The sequence below is a fragment of the Hemitrygon akajei genome, chromosome 7 (genome assembly GCF_048418815.1).
Source record: "Hemitrygon akajei chromosome 7, sHemAka1.3, whole genome shotgun sequence".
Classification (NCBI taxonomy): domain Eukaryota; kingdom Metazoa; phylum Chordata; class Chondrichthyes; order Myliobatiformes; family Dasyatidae; genus Hemitrygon; species Hemitrygon akajei.
This window is the reverse complement of record NC_133130.1, coordinates 168,584,218-168,603,381: the sequence shown is the minus strand read 5'-3', so window position 1 is coordinate 168,603,381 and position 19,164 is coordinate 168,584,218. Positions and strand designations below refer to the sequence as shown.

At 43.6% G+C, this 19,164-nt stretch overlaps 1 long non-coding RNA gene across 1 annotated transcript in view; it reads right to left on the bottom strand.

Annotated features, from left to right (window-relative positions):
- LOC140731164 (uncharacterized) overlaps positions 1 to 18,964 on the bottom strand; it is a 60,510-nt gene extending 41,546 nt beyond the window's left edge. The window contains exons 1-2 of the long non-coding RNA XR_012099736.1: positions 18,750 to 18,964; positions 16,563 to 16,761 (exon numbers count right to left, since the gene is read on the bottom strand). This is a non-coding gene — a long non-coding RNA (uncharacterized lncRNA). The remainder of the gene's footprint in view (positions 1 to 16,562; positions 16,762 to 18,749) is intronic.
- Between the last annotated feature and the right edge of the window lie 200 nt (positions 18,965 to 19,164).

The window sequence follows — 19,164 nt, the reverse complement described above, 5'->3', positions numbered from 1 at the left end:
GAGAATTATGTATAAAATAATGTGGATTCATTTTTCACAAACTCTCCATAGTTGCTGCCTGACCTGCTGAGTACCCACGGCACTTGGTCTGTGTTCTTCAAGAAATCCAGCATCGATAGGATCCCTCGTGTTTGTGACACATTTGGAGCTGACTATTTTTAGTCGCCTGCTTCCCAAGAAACGCAAATGTTGCATTGATTCCCATTTTTGGAAAGGAACAGAACATTCAAGTCTGCTGTGACTGTATTTGGTTTAACTCAGCCTGTCAGGCATGAGAGGAACATGGTCATACAACCACAGGTCAACTTTCAGGTTAAGTCAGTGGTGAGGAAGGCAAATGCAGTGTTAGCATCTATTTAAGAGCACTGGAATATGAAAGCAAGGATGTATTGCTCATGCTTTATAAGGCATCTCACTGCCTCAGTATAATCAAAGACCCACCCGACCCAGACTTTCTGTTGTCTCCCCTCTCCCACCAAGATACAAAAGCTTGAAAGCACGTACTGTACCACCAGGCTCAAACAGTTTCTACCCCACTGTTATGGGGCTATTAAATAGTTCCCTCGTATGACAATGGAATTTTGACCTCAAAATCTGCCTCATTCTGATCTTGCACCCTATTATTTAGGGTGGTGGGGTGGAGGTATGTCTCTATCAAAGGAGGTGTAAGATGTTTCTCCCCTCCACTGACCTGCAGGTCACCCACGGACAGGGTGTAGCATCTGTTTAGCCCCCTGATCAAGGTCATGTGAAGCCATGGGAGCAGGTAGCGGATGGTCGTATGAGCAGCTGGTGCACGTCACAAGTGCTGGTTATAGAACTGCTGACGCCAGGCAGGCAATCTCTGAATAGTATTGATAGTGGCTGGGATCACCCGCCTTGTAAAGACGCTGCCCAGTAGAAGGCAATGGCAAACCACTCCTGTGGAAAATATACCAAGAACAATCATGGTTGACCATGATGGCCTACATCCTACGACACAGTAGCACTTTATTCTACATTCTGTTATCGTTTTACCTCAGTGCACTGTGTAACGATCAGCTCATATGACACAGGAGCAGAATTAGGCCATTCTCCTGCCTTCTCCCGCAACCTTGACACCCTTACTAATGATTCGATCTGTATGAACAGCTTGCAAGGCAAGCTAGTCACTGTATCTCAGTACATGTGACAATAATAAGCCAATTCCAATTCCAAGATAGCAGAAGTCAGAAATAAAGGACAACAGCAAATGCCGGAGATATTCAGCAGGTCAAGCGGTTTGTGTGGAGGGAGAAACAGAACCATTGCCTCAGCTTGGAGACAATAATGCAATGTTGGCTTTCATTTCTCGAGGTATAGGATATAAGAGCAGGGATGTGATGTTGAGGCTCTCTAAGGCACTCATGAGACCAGACTTGGAGTATTGTGTGCAGTTCTGGCTCATTTTAGAAAGGATATACTGACATTGGAGAGGGTTCAGAGAAGATTCACGAGAATGATTCCAGGAATACAAGGGTTACCATATGAGGAATGTCTGGCAGCTCTTGGGCTGTATTCCCTGGAGTTCAGGAGAATGAGGGGGGATCTCATAGAAACATTCCGAATGTTAAAAGGCCTGAACAGATTAAATATGGCAAAGTTATTTCCCATGGGAGGGGATTCTAGGACAAGAGGGCACGACTTCAGGATTGAAGAATGTCCTTTTAGAACTGAGATGTGGAGAAATTACTTTCATCAGAGGGTGGTAAATCTGTGGAATATGTTGCCACGAGTGGCTGTAGAGGCCAAGTCATTGGGTGTATTTAAGGCAGAGATAGATCGGTTCTTGATTAACCAGGGCATCAAATGGTATGGGGAGAAGGCAGGGGAGTGGGGATGACTGGAAGAATTGGATCAGCCCATGATTGAATGGCGGAGCAGACTCGGGCCGAATGGCCTACTTCTGCTCCTATATCTTATGGTCTTTATAAGACATATGAGTAGAATTAGGCTATTCAGCCCATCGAGTCTGCTCCCCCATTTCATCATGGCTGATTTATTAAACCTCTGTACCCTATTCTTCTGCTGTCTCCCCATAGCCTTTGATGCCCTGACTAATCAAGGACCTGTCGATCTCCACTTTAAATACATCCAATGACTTGGCTTCCACAACCATCTGTGACAATTTATTACACAGATTCACTGCCCTCTGGCTAAAGAAATTCCTCCTCATCTCTGTTCTAAATGGACGTCCCTCTGTTCTGAGGCTGTGCCCTCTGGTCCTGGACTCTACCTCTATAGGAAGCATCCTCTCCACATCCTTACTTCAGAACCTCTAAAAGTTTGAAACTGAACTGGTTTCAATTTTCAACAATAATTATGTTACGTCTTAAGATCCAGACAGTGAGGGGATTGGGGGTGGGGGAGGGGAGAGAGAAAAGTCCCTATGTCCTTCCCCAGACTTTGCAGGTTCTATTTCAAATTTTGTCTCAAGTTTTAAGTTCATTGTTGTCATGGTCATTCATACCCAGGTAAAAAATCATGAAAAATAGCCTCTTATAGCAACACAGGACATTACAAGATGATGACAAACTTAGGTTAAATTGTACATGGCTTACAAGTGCAAATAAACAACAAAATAAACACAAGGACACAAGTGCAAGATGCAACATGTGCTACACATATCAACACTCCCAGAGGGCCTTCAGAGTGTTGGATCACTTTTACACTGTAGAATGCCAGTAACCTCTAGTGCAACATACACAAAATGCAGGAGGAACTTAGCCAGTCAAGATGCATCTATGCAGGGGAATAATCAGTCCTGATGAAGGGTCTCGGACCAGATTTCTGAAATAATTCCATTGTTTAAAACTAATGAAAATTATTCTGTTAATCCCACTTTACCAGGAACAGTGTTCAGTAATGTGTTGCATAGCCCATTGAGGGTGCAATAATAATGAAATTAATCAGTCTTTGTTTTACACCCAACCTCACTCAGGCACTGAGCACATAAGGGGAACTGAAAGTAAAAAGAAATGCAAAGATATATGAACACAAGTGATTTTGTAGATGCTGGAATCCAGAGCTCTGGGACAGTGTGTTTGGGTGTCCATCTTTAGATAGGAGCACACTAACAGTGAAACAAGGATCTGACAGATATGTACAGACATAGAGGTAGGTTTGGTCATGTGATTTTATGCCCATCATCGTGATTTGGTTCTGAATCAGAATCAGGTTTAACATCATTGCTGTATGTCATGAAATCTGTTGCTTTACAACAGCAGTACATTGTGACACATAATAATTTTTTAAAATTACAATAAGAAATTTATATATAATTAAATAAGTAGTGCAAAACAGCAAAAAAGTGATTTAAAAAAGTGAGGTAGGTAGTGTTTGTGGGTTAATTGTCCATTCAGAAATCTGATGGTGGAGCGGAAGGAGCTGTTCGTATAACGTTGAGTGTGTGTTTTCAGGCTCCTGTACCTCCTCCTTAATAGTAGCAATGAGAAAATGACATGTCCTGGGTGATAGGGGTCCTTAAGCGTGGAAATATTAATTATATAATATTACTTTCATAAATACTGTGACAAGCCAACAATTTTCTGGCATTGGGCTCTAAGTCCTTTGCTTCCTCAGAGAGCCAGTCGAGGAAAGATAGACTGGCTTTAGGGGCGGTGCAGAAGAGGTTCATGGAATTGTTGCTAACAAACCTTCAAGTCTGTCTGCATTTCTAATCTCCTTACTTGTGGAAAAACGTTGTGGAGGTCATTCAGAGGAGGTTCACCAGGTTGATTCTGGACTTGAAGGGGCTCACCTGTGAGGACAGATTGGGTCACCTGGGACAATACTCACTGGAATTCAGAAGAATGAGAAGGAATCTTATAGAAACATATACAATTATGAGAGGATACTTAAGATAGAGACAGGAAAGTTGTTCCCACTGGTAGGTGAGACTCAGACTAGGGAATGTAGCCTCAAGATACCATGGTCTCACCCTCAAGAGGACCCTAGTTTGGAGGCTTACGTGCCTCAATGACCCCGAGAGCTATGTTGGCTGGAGTCAGAGCTTTTTGCTTTGGCTCTTGGTAGGGTGCTGGCTGGTGGCATAGTGGCATTAGCGTCGGACTTTGGAGTGAAGGCTCCCGAGTTCAAATCCAGCCGACTCCCTTGCACACTTTCCGCCCATGCTGGGTTGAGTGTCAAGCTTGTAAAAATAAGAAAGCCTGCTTAAAAAAAACGCCGTCACGACAGCGTCCCGTTGACTCCACTCAGAGTTAAGGGCTTTCCTCTTACCCTTGGTAGGGTTGCCCATGCCAAAGGGTAGAGGTTAAACTAAGAGTAGTCCACTGGTCCTCCAGGTTCGGGGGTTCAGCTCAGGGCGAACAACCCTGACTGGTAAAACAATATTGTTACAGAAACAGCAATGAGGACTCCTTCTACATCGGAGTGTGAAGTCTCCACCCAGAACTGGCGTGACTGACAGTAGTGAAAACCAACAGGAAGCTACTGACATGATGAAGAAGCCCTGAACTCCAGAGATGGAGGAGCTTCATTGCTGCCCTCAGTGGCAGCGGTGTAACGAGCAGTAAGTACCAAGTATCAAGACAGCCACAGTTGTGTAGCAGTTAGCATGACTGTTACAGCACAGGGTGTCAAAGTTTGGATTTCAATTCCAAGGTCATCTGTATGTCCTTCAAGTGGAAAGCGTGGGTTTTCTCCAGGTGTTTTGACTTCTACCCAGAGTCCAAAGATGTACTGGTTAATAGGCTAATTGGTCATTGTTAATTGTCTCATAATTAGGTTGGAGTTAATTGGGATTACAGGACAGCATGACTCGAAGGGTCCGTCCCACACTGTGCCAAAGGGCCAGTCCTGCACGGCACTGTTTAGGACAGAGATGAGGCGAAACTGCTTTTCCCAGTGAGTAAACACGAGGAAATCTGCAGATGCTGGAAATTCAAACAACAACACACACAAAATGCTGGTGGAACACAGCAGGCCAGGCAGCATCTATAGGGAGAAGCGCTGTCGACGTTTCGGGCCGAGACCCTTCCAGTGAGTTTCCCAGTGAGTGCTGGATCTGTGGAATTCTCCGCCCAGGAAGCCATTGAGGCTAACTCATTGAAGTTATTTAAGACAGTTTGCATAGCTGAGGAATTAAGGGTTATCAGGAGAGAAAAGTAGGTGGAGCTGAGCCCATGACCAGGTCATTGGTGATCTTATGGAATGGTGGAGAAGGCTTAACGGGCCAGATGACTGACTCCTGCTCCGAGTTGTTCTGTTCTTTATGAACCGAAACATCAGAGAACTGAATGTTGATGAAACTGTTCAGCCCATCTCTCCCTCTCCCTCTCCCTCTCCCTCTCCCTCTCCCTCTCCCCCTCCCCCTCCCCCTCCCCCTCCCCCTCCCCCTCCCCCTCCCCCTCCCCCTCCCCCTCCCCCTCCCCCTCTCCCTCTCCCTCTCCCTCTCCCTCTCCCTCTCCCTCTCCCTGATGAAGGGGCTCAATAAGAAATAGCGACTGTTCATTCCCCCTCCCCTCCCCCTCCCCCTCTCCCTGATGAAGGGGCTCAATGAGAAATAGCGACTGTTCATTCCCCTCCACTGATGCTGCCTGACCTGCTGAGTTCCTCCAGTGTTTTGTGTTCCCCCCCCCCCCCCCCACACACACACAAACAAACACACAGAGTAACATCAGCCCGACTGTGGTTAACAGGGCCACTGCTTGGGATGATGACTCTTATTAGCAGCTAGCTTACGTTTGTATGGTTAGAAAAATGTCAAAATATCACAAATTTTACAGATTGGAATCTGAATTAGACACAAGATGCTGGAAATCCAGAACAACACACACAAAATGTTGGAGGAACTCAGCAGTTTAGGCAGCTTCTATGGAGGGGAATAAATTGTATCTCGATATGTACTCAGTGGCCACTTTATTAAGTACACTTGTACACCTGCTCGTTTCCTCTGCACTCTTTCAATCTTATTGATATCTTTCCTGTAGGTAGGTGACCAGAAATGCACATAGTAGTCCGATTGTTGCACAGTTGCTGAACAGATGCTGTTTAACCTGCTGAGTTTCTCCACACCTTGTCTGGTGCTCCAAACATATTGTTACTTTTGCTCCAGAAATTAACCTCAAAGTGCTTGCGAAACACACTGTGTTAGATACACCTGCTCCTTAATGCAAATATTGCATCAGCCAAATATCTGGCTGCAACTCAATGCAGAAAAGCATGCAGACATAGTCAAGAAGTTCACTTGTTGTTCAGACCCAACATCAGAATGAAGAAGAAAGGTTATTTAAGTGACTTTGAGTGTGAAATGATTGTTGGTGCCAGACATGGAGGTCTGAGTATCTCAGAAACTGCTGATCTCCTGGGATTTTCATGAATAGCAGTCTCTAGAGGAGAAATATTGTGAAAAACAAAAAAAAACTTCCAGTGAGCAGCAGTTTTGTGGGCAGAAATGCCTCATTAATGAGAGAGGTCAGGGGAGAATGGCCAGACTGGGCCATGCTGACAGGAAGGTGACAGCAACTCAGATTACCACGTGTTACAACAGTGGTGTGGAGAACATCTCTGAACGCACAACACGTCCAACCTTGAAGTGGATAGGCCACAGCAGTAGAAGACTATGGCAATAATAAACCAATCTCCAATTAAAAGCACGGCATGGGTACTGGCCCCAGGATCTCCAACTTTGAACGGAGAATCAAAATCCCTCACCCTGTCCCTGTCATGTGATGGAGCGCTGGGTAAAGTGAAGCACAGGGAATTTATGGTAAGGTTAGATATAAACAGGCCATCATTTTATATAAATATTTTAAAGTTAGTACAAAGAGCGCTTGAAAGCAGAAATGTTTGGAAATTAAAGACTATCTGTGTAATCTGTTTCAAGTGGTGAATGGAAAAAAAGATTCCTGCACATTTATTTAAGGATATAATATATTGAGGCAGCTCAAGATGGCATGATCCATTGGAAAATTATGTTATAATATCTTGATTAATATCAGGAGATTAAGTTGTTATTAATAAGCAAATAAAGGATCAAGAATCAACTTTATTCACTATATACACTTACATGTTTTAGGAATTTGCTGTAACTCTGCCAGTGAAAGGCCCGAGCCTGTCTGTGAAAGGAGGAGGGCTGGGCGCGGGGCTAGCAACCCCATCCCGTAAAAAACCCAGAGCTACAGAAACACCAAAGACCACATCCCTGAGACAGCAAGGATCTTCACCTGGAAGGCGTATGAAGTCGTGTGATGGAAGCAGAAGCCTCAGGGCTGATCAACCTTTCACCTAGGACAGAGAACTCTGGTGAGCTGCTGTCTCCGGCCTCTGCCCCAGTAGGGGTGATGGGCTTAAGAAGAAGAAGGAATTTACTGTGCTGTGTCTGACATGATTTTTTTTAAAAAATTCAACAATAAAGAATTATATTAAAATAAGGTTAGAAATTCGGATATGGAATAAATAAATACCAGCATGTATTTACAATGTAAACAGTATTTTAATATAGTTTAAAATGTTTACAGTACAGTGCAGTGAGTGAGGTAATAGATGGAGGGTGCTGACATCTAACATCTTTCTCAAATGATCCAAGCACTGATTGGAGGTCTGAATGCACAATGTCCAGAGTCCCGAGTCTGGGAATCTCTGTGTGTCTGCTGAGGAAGCAGAGACCCCAGTTGTCTGCGAATCCACAAGTCTGCTGGAAGCTGGGGGCTGACGACGACCTGTACTGGGGGCTAGAGGGTTGTGTATGTGTGTGGGTAGGTGGGAGGGAGGAAAGGGACTTGTTTTGCTGTTGTTGTTTTGTTGCTTTTTGTGTTCTGTCTTGTTCAGCTCAATATTGTGAACACGCTATGTAGGTGCTGGTATGTGTGGTGATGTTTGCAGGCTGCCCCCAGCACATCCTTAGGTTGTGTTGGCTGTTAGCACAAACAACGTATTTCACTCATGTTTCAATGTACATGTCATAGAATCATAGACAGCTACAGCACAGAAAATGGCCCTTTGGCCCATCTAGACTATGCCAAACTGTTATTCTGCCTAGTCCCATTGACCTGCACCTTTACCACAGCCTTCCATACCCCTTCTATCTGTATGCCTATCCAAACTTCTCTTAAATGTTGCAATTGAACCCACACTCACCACCTGTGCTGGCAGCTTGTTCCATACTCTCACCACCCTCTGAGTGAAGAAGTTCCCCCTCATGTTCCTCTTAAGCATTTCACCTTTTACCCTTAACCCATGACCTCCAGTTGCAGTCTCAGCAGTCTATATCTCAGATATAAATATAAATCTGAATATAATAATTTAATAACAAACACGAGAAAATCTGCAGATACTGGAGATCCAAGCAACACACACAAAATGCTGGAGGAACTCAGCAGGCCAGGCAGCATCTACGGAAGAGAGTACAGTCCACATTTCGGGCTGAGACCCTTTAGCAGCTTAAAAGCTTATTATAAAAATTTGAAGTTGGAAATCCAACAAAAGTATTCCCATCTCTCTGCATGCTCAGACTGCAAACCACATTGTAAATTCGATGGCAGATAACATCTGCAGCCAATTACTGACTGCACCTTCCTCAAATTTACTTTCTTATTATCTTGGATTTTTTTTGGTAAAGAAATAGAAGTTTTAGTGACAGAATAGCAAGCATTTTATGTATGTATTTATTTGTTAATTAGAGAAACAATGTGGAGTAAGTCCTTCAGGCCCTTCGAGCCTCGCCACCCCAACAACCCCCAATTTAACCCTAACCCAATCACAGGACAATTTACAGACCAGTTAACCTACCCCAGTGAATCTTTGGACTTTGGGAGGAAACCTACATGCATTCCACCAAGAGGACGTACAGAGACTTCTTACAGAGGTCACTGGAATTGAACTCTGAACTCTGACGCCCCGAGCTGTAGGTTGTGCTTACCACTATGCTACCATGTTGTCTATTTATGCTTAAAATGATTAGAACTGTAAGGAAATGCTAATTGACATACCTACAATGCAAACTAAATGATGGACAACAACCCACAAGATAGAAGATAATTATATAATAGAGGTGTACAGGATAATAAGAGGCATAGATCGAGTGGACAGCCAGAGACTTTTTCCCAGGGTGCAGACTATTTTCTAAACGGGGAGAAAATCCAAAAATCTGAGGTGCAAAGGGACTTGGGAACACCCTAAGGGTTAACTTGCAGGTCGTCAGTGGTGAGGAAGGCAAATGCACTGTTGGCGTTCATTTTAAGAGGTCTTGAACACAAGAGCAGGGATGTGATGCTGAGGCTTTATAAGGCACTGGTGAGGCCTCACTTTGAGTATTGTGAACAGTTTTGGGCTCCTCATCTTAGAAGAGATGTGCTGGCATTGGAGAGGGTCCAGAGGAGGTTCACAATGATGATTCCAGGAATGAAAGGGTTATCATACGAGGAATATTTGATAGCTCTGAGTCTGTGCTCGCTGGAATTTAGAAGGATGAGGAGGGATCTCATTGAAATCTTTCAAATGTTGCAAGGCCTAGACAGAGTAGATGTGGAAAGGATGCTTCCCATGGTGGGGGAGTCTAGGACAAGAGGGCACAGTTTCAGGATAGAGGGGCATCCATTTAAAACAGAGATGCAGAGAAATTTGTTTAGCCAAAGTGTAGTGAATTTGTGAAATTTGTTGCAACGTTCAGCTGTGGAGGCCAGGGCATTGGGAGTACTTAAGGCAGAGATTGATAGGTTCTTGACTAGACATGGCATCATAGGTTACGGGAAAAAGGCCGAGAAATGGGGTTGAGGAGGAGGAAAAAAAGGATCAGCCATAATTGAATGGCAGAGCAGACTCAATGGGCCAGATGGCCTAACTCTGCCCCTAAATCTGATGGTCTTATGGATGCCTGGAATGACCTGTCAGGGGTAATGATAGAGGCAGATACATTAGGGGCTTTTAAGAGGCACATGGATGAAAGAAAAATGAAGGACTATGTAAGAGGGAAAACTCCACCATGGCTGATCTGAAGTCTGACCATGAAAAGAGGAGGGTTGGCCATAGGAATAGCAACCAATAGACAATAGACAGTAGGTGCAGGAGTAGGCCATTCTTGCCACCTCACATTTATCCACATTAAACTGCATCTGCCATTCATTTGCCCACTCACCCAACCTGACCAACCACACTAACAGAAGCCCCAAAGACCTCATCTCAAGGAGAGGAAGAATATTCCAAACAGACATGTTACACCTGGAGACAACGTGAAAGAGTGGGACAGAGGACTCTGGTGAGCTGCTGATGGAAGCACATGTCCCAGAAGGTATAGGAGGGAAAAGTTAGATTAATCTTGGAGTAGGTTAAACGTCTGCACAACATGGTGGGCTGAAGGGCCTGAACTACGCTGTAATGTTCTTTGTTCTATTTGGCAATTTGTGGTCGGATTAGCTCAAAGACCAAAATATTCAGTAATACTCTGCATAGCAACAGCCAGATAGTCTGGCATCAGTTTCTCCAAGAAGTATTATTAGTTAGAATAGCAGGAACTTTCTAAAGCTGGCTTGCGTCGTGGTGAGATGCTGTTAATGAACTGATATCCGACTGCATCTCACGCCATCTGTCATGTAACTGCTGGTGACACAGTGAGTGTGATTCTGAAGTGCGCTGATGTAATAATTTCCCATTCTGTTTACAAGGAGCAGTTTACCAAACAAAAGAGGTGGAGCTGGGCCCAAAGACATGATGAGAGGCTTGATATAAATGGATTGTGTATACATAGATTGAAAGTAACTCCAGAGAGGAGAGTGCAGGCTAGATTCCATCACCTTCCGTTGATCTTGGACACTTTGGTCGTTGTCCGTTGTATCCAATGATGACAAGGAAACCTGTGTGGGAGAGTTTTTCAAGTGGAAAGGGCACTGCACTGGGGCAGTTCCACTCCCTCGACGTTGGATGTCCAGGTCCAGCGGTACAAAAAAAATCACAAACTGGGTATTCCTTAGGTGCAGTGGATGACCATGATGTCTTCTGTGCCTTGTCATGCCCTTCGCTCTCTGTGAAGCGTTGCAGAACCACCTTCCTGGCCGTTGGATCTCACTATAGTACATATTGAGCCTTTTTTGATAGATTATTTCCAGGGCGGATTAATTTTCATATTTGTTAACAATGTTAGAACTAGAATCAAGTTTATTATTACTGACTTCTGTAACATATAATGTGTTGTTTTCTGACAAAAGTACACTGCAAACAAAACTGTCATAAATTACAAAGTAAATAAATAGTGCCAAAAAAAGAATAATGAGCTAGTGTTCATGGAGCTGTTCAGAAATTTGTTGACAAAGGGGATAAAACCATTCTTAAATCATTGAGTGTGTGGCTTCAGGCTCCTGTACTTCCTCCCTCATGGTAGAACCGAGAAGAGGACATGTCTTTATGATAGAAACCATACTCTTGAGGAACTGCCCTTTGAAGCTGTACTCAATGGTGGGGAGGGCTGTGCCCATAATGGAGCTGGCTGACTCTACAAGCCTCTATAGCCTCTTGGGATCCTGTGCATTTGAGACTCCACAGCAGACAGTGATACACCCAGGTAGAATGCTCCCCACTGTACATCTGTAGACATTTGTTTCTGAATCTCCTCAAATGCCTAGCAGACTTTATTTACAAGACATACGGACAGCAGCTCTTTGCCATCAATAAGATCTGATCTTGAACAACACGCACAAAATGCTGGAGGAACCCAGTAGGTCAGGCAGCGTTATTGGAGGGGAATAGTTGATGTTTTGGACCGAGACCCTTCATCAGGGCTGGAAAGCAAGGGAAGAGAATGAGAAGCTGGGTGATGATTAAGGTAGAAAAGGTAAAGAGCAGAGGAAGAAGGAATCTGAAACGAGAAAATCTACAGTTGCTGGAAATCCAGGCCACATACACAAAATGCTGGAGGAACTCAGCATGCAGGCAGCATCTATGGAAAAATGAACAGTTGACGTTTCGGGCCAAGACCCTTCAGGATGATAAATGAATAAATAAGTAAACAAACAAAGACCTAGATGAGTAAATAGCTGAATGACAAATAAATAGATAGATATATAGATAGTACAACAGAGATTTCATAGGTAGTGTTCATGGGTTCATGGTGTGGGTTTTCAGGCTCCTGTAATGAGAAGGGGGCATGTCCTGGATGATGAGAGTCGTTAATATTGGATGTTACCTCTTGACAATCACCTCTTGACAATGTCCTCGATGGTCAGGAGGGTGGTGTCTGTGATAGTGATGAGGGAGGGGGAGCTGCCAGTTGTGGTACTGCTGTTAATAAAGGATCATCAACTTGTCATGGAAGAAAAGCTGGAGAGGTCATCTTACTCAATCAAAGCAATGGAGAGCAATCGGTCTGTACATTACTGCTTCAGAATGCACTCCCAAGGTGGAGAAGAAGCACCTTATATTACCTTGAGGTAACCTCCAACCTGACAGCACAAACATCGATTTCTCCTTCCAGTAATATTCTTCCCTCCCCCTTCTCTTCTTCTATTCCCCACTCTGGACTTTTACCTCTTCACCTACCTCTCACTGCCCCATGGTGTACATCCCCCTTCCCTTTCTCCCATGATCCACTCCTATCAGATTCCTTCTTCTCCAGCTCTTTGCATTTTCCACCTATTGCGTCCCAGCTTCTTACTTCATTCTCTCTCCCACCCACCTGGCTTCACCTGTCAACTTCTAGTTTGTCCTCCTTCTCCTTCCTGCACCTTCTTATTCTGGCACCTTACCCTTTCTTTTCCAGTCCTGATGAAGGGTCTCAACCCAAAATGATGATCATTTCCAGAGATGCTGCCTGACCTGCTGAGTTCCTCCAGCATTTTGTGTGTGTTGCTTTGGATTTCCAGCACCTGCGGAATCTCTTGTTACTAATGATAAAGCTTTCATCTGAGGAGTACTGAATCTCTCCGTCCAGATTGAATCAAGGTAGTGTGTGCAAGGCACTTTGCAGTTCCCCAGCTACACATCTTACACCTGTGAACACCCCCCCACCCCCAAATAACGCACTCCCATCCAGAGGAACAAGGGAAGGAGAATGTTTTTATTAATCATTCAGATGACACTGTGGACAAGACCAGCATTAATTACCCTTGAAAAGGTTGCGATGGTACTAATGAGATGTAATTATTCTTGGATTTTAAAATACTTTATTAGGTACACCTGTACACCGACTCATTTATGCAAATATCTAATCAGCCAATCATCTGGCAGCAACTCAATGCATAAAAGCAGGCAGACATGGTCTAGAGGTTCAGTTGTTGTTCAGATCAAACATCAGAATGGGGAAGAAATGTGATCTAATTGATTTTGACCATGGAATGATTGTTGGTGCCAGATGGGGTGGTTTGAGTATCTCAGAAACTGCTGATCTCCTGGGATTTTCGTGCACAACAGTCTCTAGAGTTTACAGAGAATGGTGTGAAAAAACAAAAAAGTCATTCAGTGAGCAGCAGTTCTGTGGCTAAAAACACCTTGTTAATGAGAGAGGTCAGAGGATAATGGCCGTACTGGTTCAAGTTGACAGGAAGACTCAAATAACCACATGCTACAACCGTGGTTTGCAGAAGAGTATCTCTGAATGCACATCATGTCAAACCTTGAAGTGGATGGGCTACAGCAGCAGAAGACCACAGACATACACTCAGTGGCCACTTTATTAGGTACAGGAACTACTTAATAAAGTGGTTATTGAGTGTATAGCTCATAAGGTTGGGCTGATTTGTTTTCTCTGAATGGTAAATGGTCAGGCAACCATGAGTGGGTGACTGGGGTGAAAGTCCATCCATTTTCCTTTTGTCTCAGTTGGAATTTTCAATGTCATTTCCAAAAGCAGCTCGACTGGTATATAATCTCTTACTATCTTTCCTTTCGGTTAGTCCTGACGAAGGGTCTCGGCCCGAAACGTCAACAGTGCTTCTCCCTGTCGATGCTGCCTGGCCTGCTGTGTTCTACCAGCATTTTGTGTGTGTTGTTGTCGACTGGTATAGAGATTATTTTTCTATGTTCTTGACTTTAAACCACAAAACCCTGAAAGATGATTAAATAATGCAGAGAGGGGTTATTTTTAATTTAGAGATACAGCACAGTAACAGGATCTTCTGGTCTGACAAGCCTGTGCCACACCATATGACACCACGCCCATATGACCATATCAATAACCCCTGCGTCTCTGGATTGTGGGAAGAGACCAGAGCACCTGGAGGAAACCCACATAGTCATGAGAAGAATGTGCAGAAAGCAGCAGAATTGAACCTGGATTGCTGACACTGTATTATGTTTATGTTCTTGGTTTTAAACCATCAAACACTGAAAGTGGAGTTAATAAGGCAGAGAGGGGAGCTGAGACTGGGTGAGGGGGAAGTTGGAGAAGTGGCATTTGTTTTACAGTTGTGTCACAAATCCACAGTATCTGTGCCTTTACTTTCTGAAAACCCTCACCTCTTCTCACTACTATCAACAGGGAGGAGGTATAGGAGCTTGAAGACCCACACTCTACGATTCAAAAGCAGCTTCATCCCCTCCACCAATCAGATTTCCATGAACCCATAGACAGTATCTCACTTCTTGGTCTAGAGGAATGTTGTTTTGTTTGATTGTATCTAAGTGCAGTCAGATGACAATAAACTTGAACTTGGTAGGGTGGGCACAACAGTGTGGGCCTTAGGGGCTGTACTGTACCTTAGTGGGTATGTTCTATGCCCTTTGTTCCTATTGTGACTTGTAGTGATGATTTTATATGTATTCCATTGTACTGCTGCCAGAAAACAGCAACTTTAACAAGGAATGTCAGTGATAATGAAGCTGATGCTGAGTCTGATAAACCAGGCTTACCGGTCGGTATTAATCAGCTGCCTGTGAAGTTCACCTGTGCTGAAAGTAACCCCGGAGGATGTAGAAGTGTGAAGCAATCCGGAAAAGGGGCTGCATTGCAGATACAGCTGACCCACTTACATCACAGCTCGTGAAACAGCAGCAGCAGCTGCAAAATGCTCTCCTTACTGCTTACTTCCCTCGCTTCTCATCTCCCTTGAACTCCTAGGGTTCAAAAGCTCCTGCAGTCACTGAATTCCAGGGCCTGCTGTTCACAGGGCTTAGTTTTGCTGGTTACAGCAGGACATTTTGGTCTTTCTATAACCCTCAGAAAATGTACTTCAGGGCATCGGGGTCTGAGGATGAACATCACACCCAGGATTCTGAAGGTGGTCCAACCAATGGTTCATACGGGTTCAGATCATCAAAAACAGGAACACACACAATACGTTGGAGGAACTGAGCAGGTCAAATACCTCCAGCAGTTTTTGTGTGTTGCTTTGGGTTTCCAGTACCTGCAGACTTTCCTGTTTATGATCAGACAGGGGAGCAGAATTAGGCCATTCAGCCCATCGAGTCTGCTCCGCCATTCATAGCTGATTTATTATCCCTCTCAACCTCATTCTCCTGCTTTCTCCCCATGAGCATTGACATCTTTACTAATCAAGAACCTGTCAACCTCCACCCAATGACTTGGCCTCCATAGCCATCTGTGGCAATGAATTCCACTGGTTCACCACCTTCTGGTTAAAGAAATTCCTCCTCATCTCTGTTCTCTTTAGCACCTTTCTTCAATGCTTATTCACAATTCAGATTGAGATTTGATTCAGATCTATTTATTTATCACATGTACATCAAAACATACAGTGAAGTGAGTCATTTGCATTAACAACCAACACAATCTAAAGATACCCGGGGGCAGCCCACAAGTGTCGCCACATATTCTGGTGCCAACATAGCATACCCACATCAGAACAAGACAAGCAACAACAAAACAAGAGCACTACTAGCAAATCAAGACCCTTCCCCACCCACTCACACAGTTCCAGAAATGTCTCTGGGCCTCCCGTCCTTGGTCCTGATCTCGCAGACTCACAGACATCAGGCCTCTGACCAGCATGTCTATTGCTCCAGAAATTAAACTCTAAGTGCTTTGTGAAATACACTGTGTTAGGTACACCTGCTCCTTAATACAAATATTGCACCAGCCAATCATGTGGCAGCAACTCAATGCAGAAAAGCATGCAGACATGGTCAAGAGGTTCAGTTATTTTTAGATCAAGCATCAGAATGGGGAAGAAATGTGATCTAAGTAACTCTGAATGTAGAATGATTGTTGGTGCCAGACAGGGTGGTTTGAATATTTCAGAAACTGCTGATCTCCTGGGATTTTCATGCACAACAGTCTCTAGAGTTCACAGAGAATGGTGCAAAAAAATTTTAAAAATCCAGAGAGTGACAATTCTGTGGGCAAAAAAGCCTTGCTAATGAGAGAGGTCGGAGGATAATGGCCAGACTGGTTCAAGCTGACAGGAAGGTGACAGTAAGTGAAATAACTAGCTGTTACAACAGCGGTGTGCAGAAAGGTATCTCTGAATACACAACAGATCGAACCTTGAAGTGGATGAGCTACAGCAGCAGGAGACCACGAACACACACTCAGTGGCCACATTATTGGATAAAACAAGTGCCTAATAAAGATGCCACTGAGAGTAAATTATGAGTTTAAAAGCACCAACTTGATAGAATGATGAAATTTATAGACTTACCTGACTGCAAGAAGGATTAGATCAGGACTTCCCCATTTTCACGTATGTATATACTCCGTATTCACATACATAGTGATGATGGAGGTGGTTAGGAAAGAATTACTGCCACAGTAGTTCCAGGATAATCGCTGTGTCGAATCTGCTACAATCCATACTGATGAGAGTGGAACCCCATGACCTCCATGTGAACGCAAAGTTCCTGAGTTTATAAAATTAGTGGGAAAATAATTATTTTGATACAATCTATAATTTAGAAACATTAATGTTCCATCTTATCTTATTTACAATTTACTGACTGTTTATTAGGCTATAACTGTTCCTTCATTAATAAGGGGACCTCTGTAGCATAGGCATTAGCACGGCTCTATTACAGCGCCAGACACCAGAGTTCAAAGTTCATTTCCAGCAGAATCTCTATGGAATTTGTATGTCCTTCCCATGAACATGTGGGTTTCCTCCCACAGTCCAAAGACATAGCAGTTAGTAGGTTTGGTAATAGTAAATTATCCTGTGATTAGGCTAGGGTTAAATCGGTGAGTTGCTGGCGTGGTGCGGATCATTGGGCCGGAAATGCCTGTTCCAAACTATATCTCTAAATTAATAAAATTTAAAAAATAACATAATCAATCAAATATTGGACCAAAGGATCTGATCAATGTAGAGAAGTACTTCAAATCAATGGTTTAATGTAATTATAATATGATTCTCCAGAAAGGTATGTGGATAGACAAATAAAAGGTTCAGAAATCATTATATAACTTTGCTTGCAAAGCAAATGTCCCTTCAGAGCTGAGTCAGCAAAAACAGACATGCTTTGACTTTAAGTTGACTTTGATCTCCCCCAAATCTGCCTATTGTCTGGATACCAGAGGCTCAAACATGTTCAGTATTCATCACCCAAACATAAAAATCCCGCTGCCAGTGCCAACCATCATTTATTTACGTAATTTGAATGTATAGTCTTGAAAACCTGTTTTATTTTAAATGTATTTCAACATTTATTCATCAGTTCAGTAGAAATTCCAAACCAAAGTGCCATATTGAAAGCCTCAACAGAGTGAACATGGAGGGGATGGTTCCTATTCTGGGGGAGTCTACGACTAGAGGGCACAGCCTCAGAATAGAGGGGAATACATTTAGAACAGAGATGAGGAGGAAATTCTTTAGCCAGAGGGTGGTGAATCTGTGGAATTCATTGTCACAGACGGCTGTAGAGGCCAAGTTATGAGTATATTTAAAGCAGAGGTTGCTAGTTTCTTGATTAGTCAGGGTGTCAAGGTTATAAAAGAATGAGGCTGAGTGGAAAAATAAATCAGCCATGATGGAAAAGCAGAGCAGACTCGATATGCTGAATAGCCTAATTCTGTTCCTATGTTAACGCCCTTATGGTTAATACAGTACTCTCCATAATTTCTATCAGCACCAGTGCCCCACAAGGCTGTGTGCTTAGCCCCTGCTCTACTCACTTTACGTTTACGACTGTGTGGCTGAGCATAGCTCCAATGGCATATTCAATTTCGATGGTTTCACTGGTGTAGACCAAATCGAAGGTGGTGATGAATCAGCAGGGAGACCAAATATCTGGCTGAGTGGTGCTACAACAAGCTCTTACTCAATGTCAGCAAGACCAAGGAGCTGATTATTGACTTCAGAAGAAGGAAACCAGAGGTCCGTGAGCCAGTCCTCACCAGGCGAACGGAAGTGGAGAGGGTCAGCAACTTTAAATTCCTCAGTGACGACCTGTCCTGGGCCCAGCACTAAGTGCAATTATGAAGAAAGTACATCAGGCCCTCTACTTCCTTAAGAGTTGGCAGAGATTTGTTTTGGCATGACATCTAAAACTTTGACGAAGTTCTATAGATGTGCAATGGAGAATATATTGACTGGTTGCGTCACAGCCTGGTATGGAAATACCAGTGACCTTGAACAGAAAATCCTACAAAAAGTGGATACGGCCCAGTCCATCGGGGTAAAGCCCTCCCCATTACCGAGCAAATCTGTAAGATATGCTGTCGCAGGGAAGCAGCATCCATCATTATGGATTCCGCCCCACCCAGACAATGCCCTCTTCTCACTGCTGCCATCAGGAAGAAGGTACAGAGCCTCAAGACTCACCCCAGCAGGTTCAGGAACAATTATTGCCCCTAACTATCAGACTCTTGAACTAAAGCAGATAATTTCACTCACCTTCTCTTGCCCCTTCATGGACTCACTTTCAAGGACTCTTCATCTCATGTTCTTGATATTTATTGATTTTTGGATTTACACTGTTTGTTGTCTTCTGCAGTCTGGTTGGACATCCAAGCTGGGCAGTCTTTGATTGATTCTGTTATGGTTATTATTTTACAGATGTATTGAGTATGCCCACAAGAAAATGAATCTCAGGGTTGTATAGGGTGACAAATATGTACTTTGATAATAAGTTTTCTTTGAACTTTTGAACTTTGTGGCAAGTGAAAAAAAATCCAAATACTATAATTTAAAAACAACATGTTCTGATCTGCTTCCTCACTGGATAAACTAGTCAAGAACGACTTGGTGCTTTATTCAAGATTCCTGAGCTCTGAACAGGGGGCCTAAGGGTCGAATCAGAAGTCTGGAA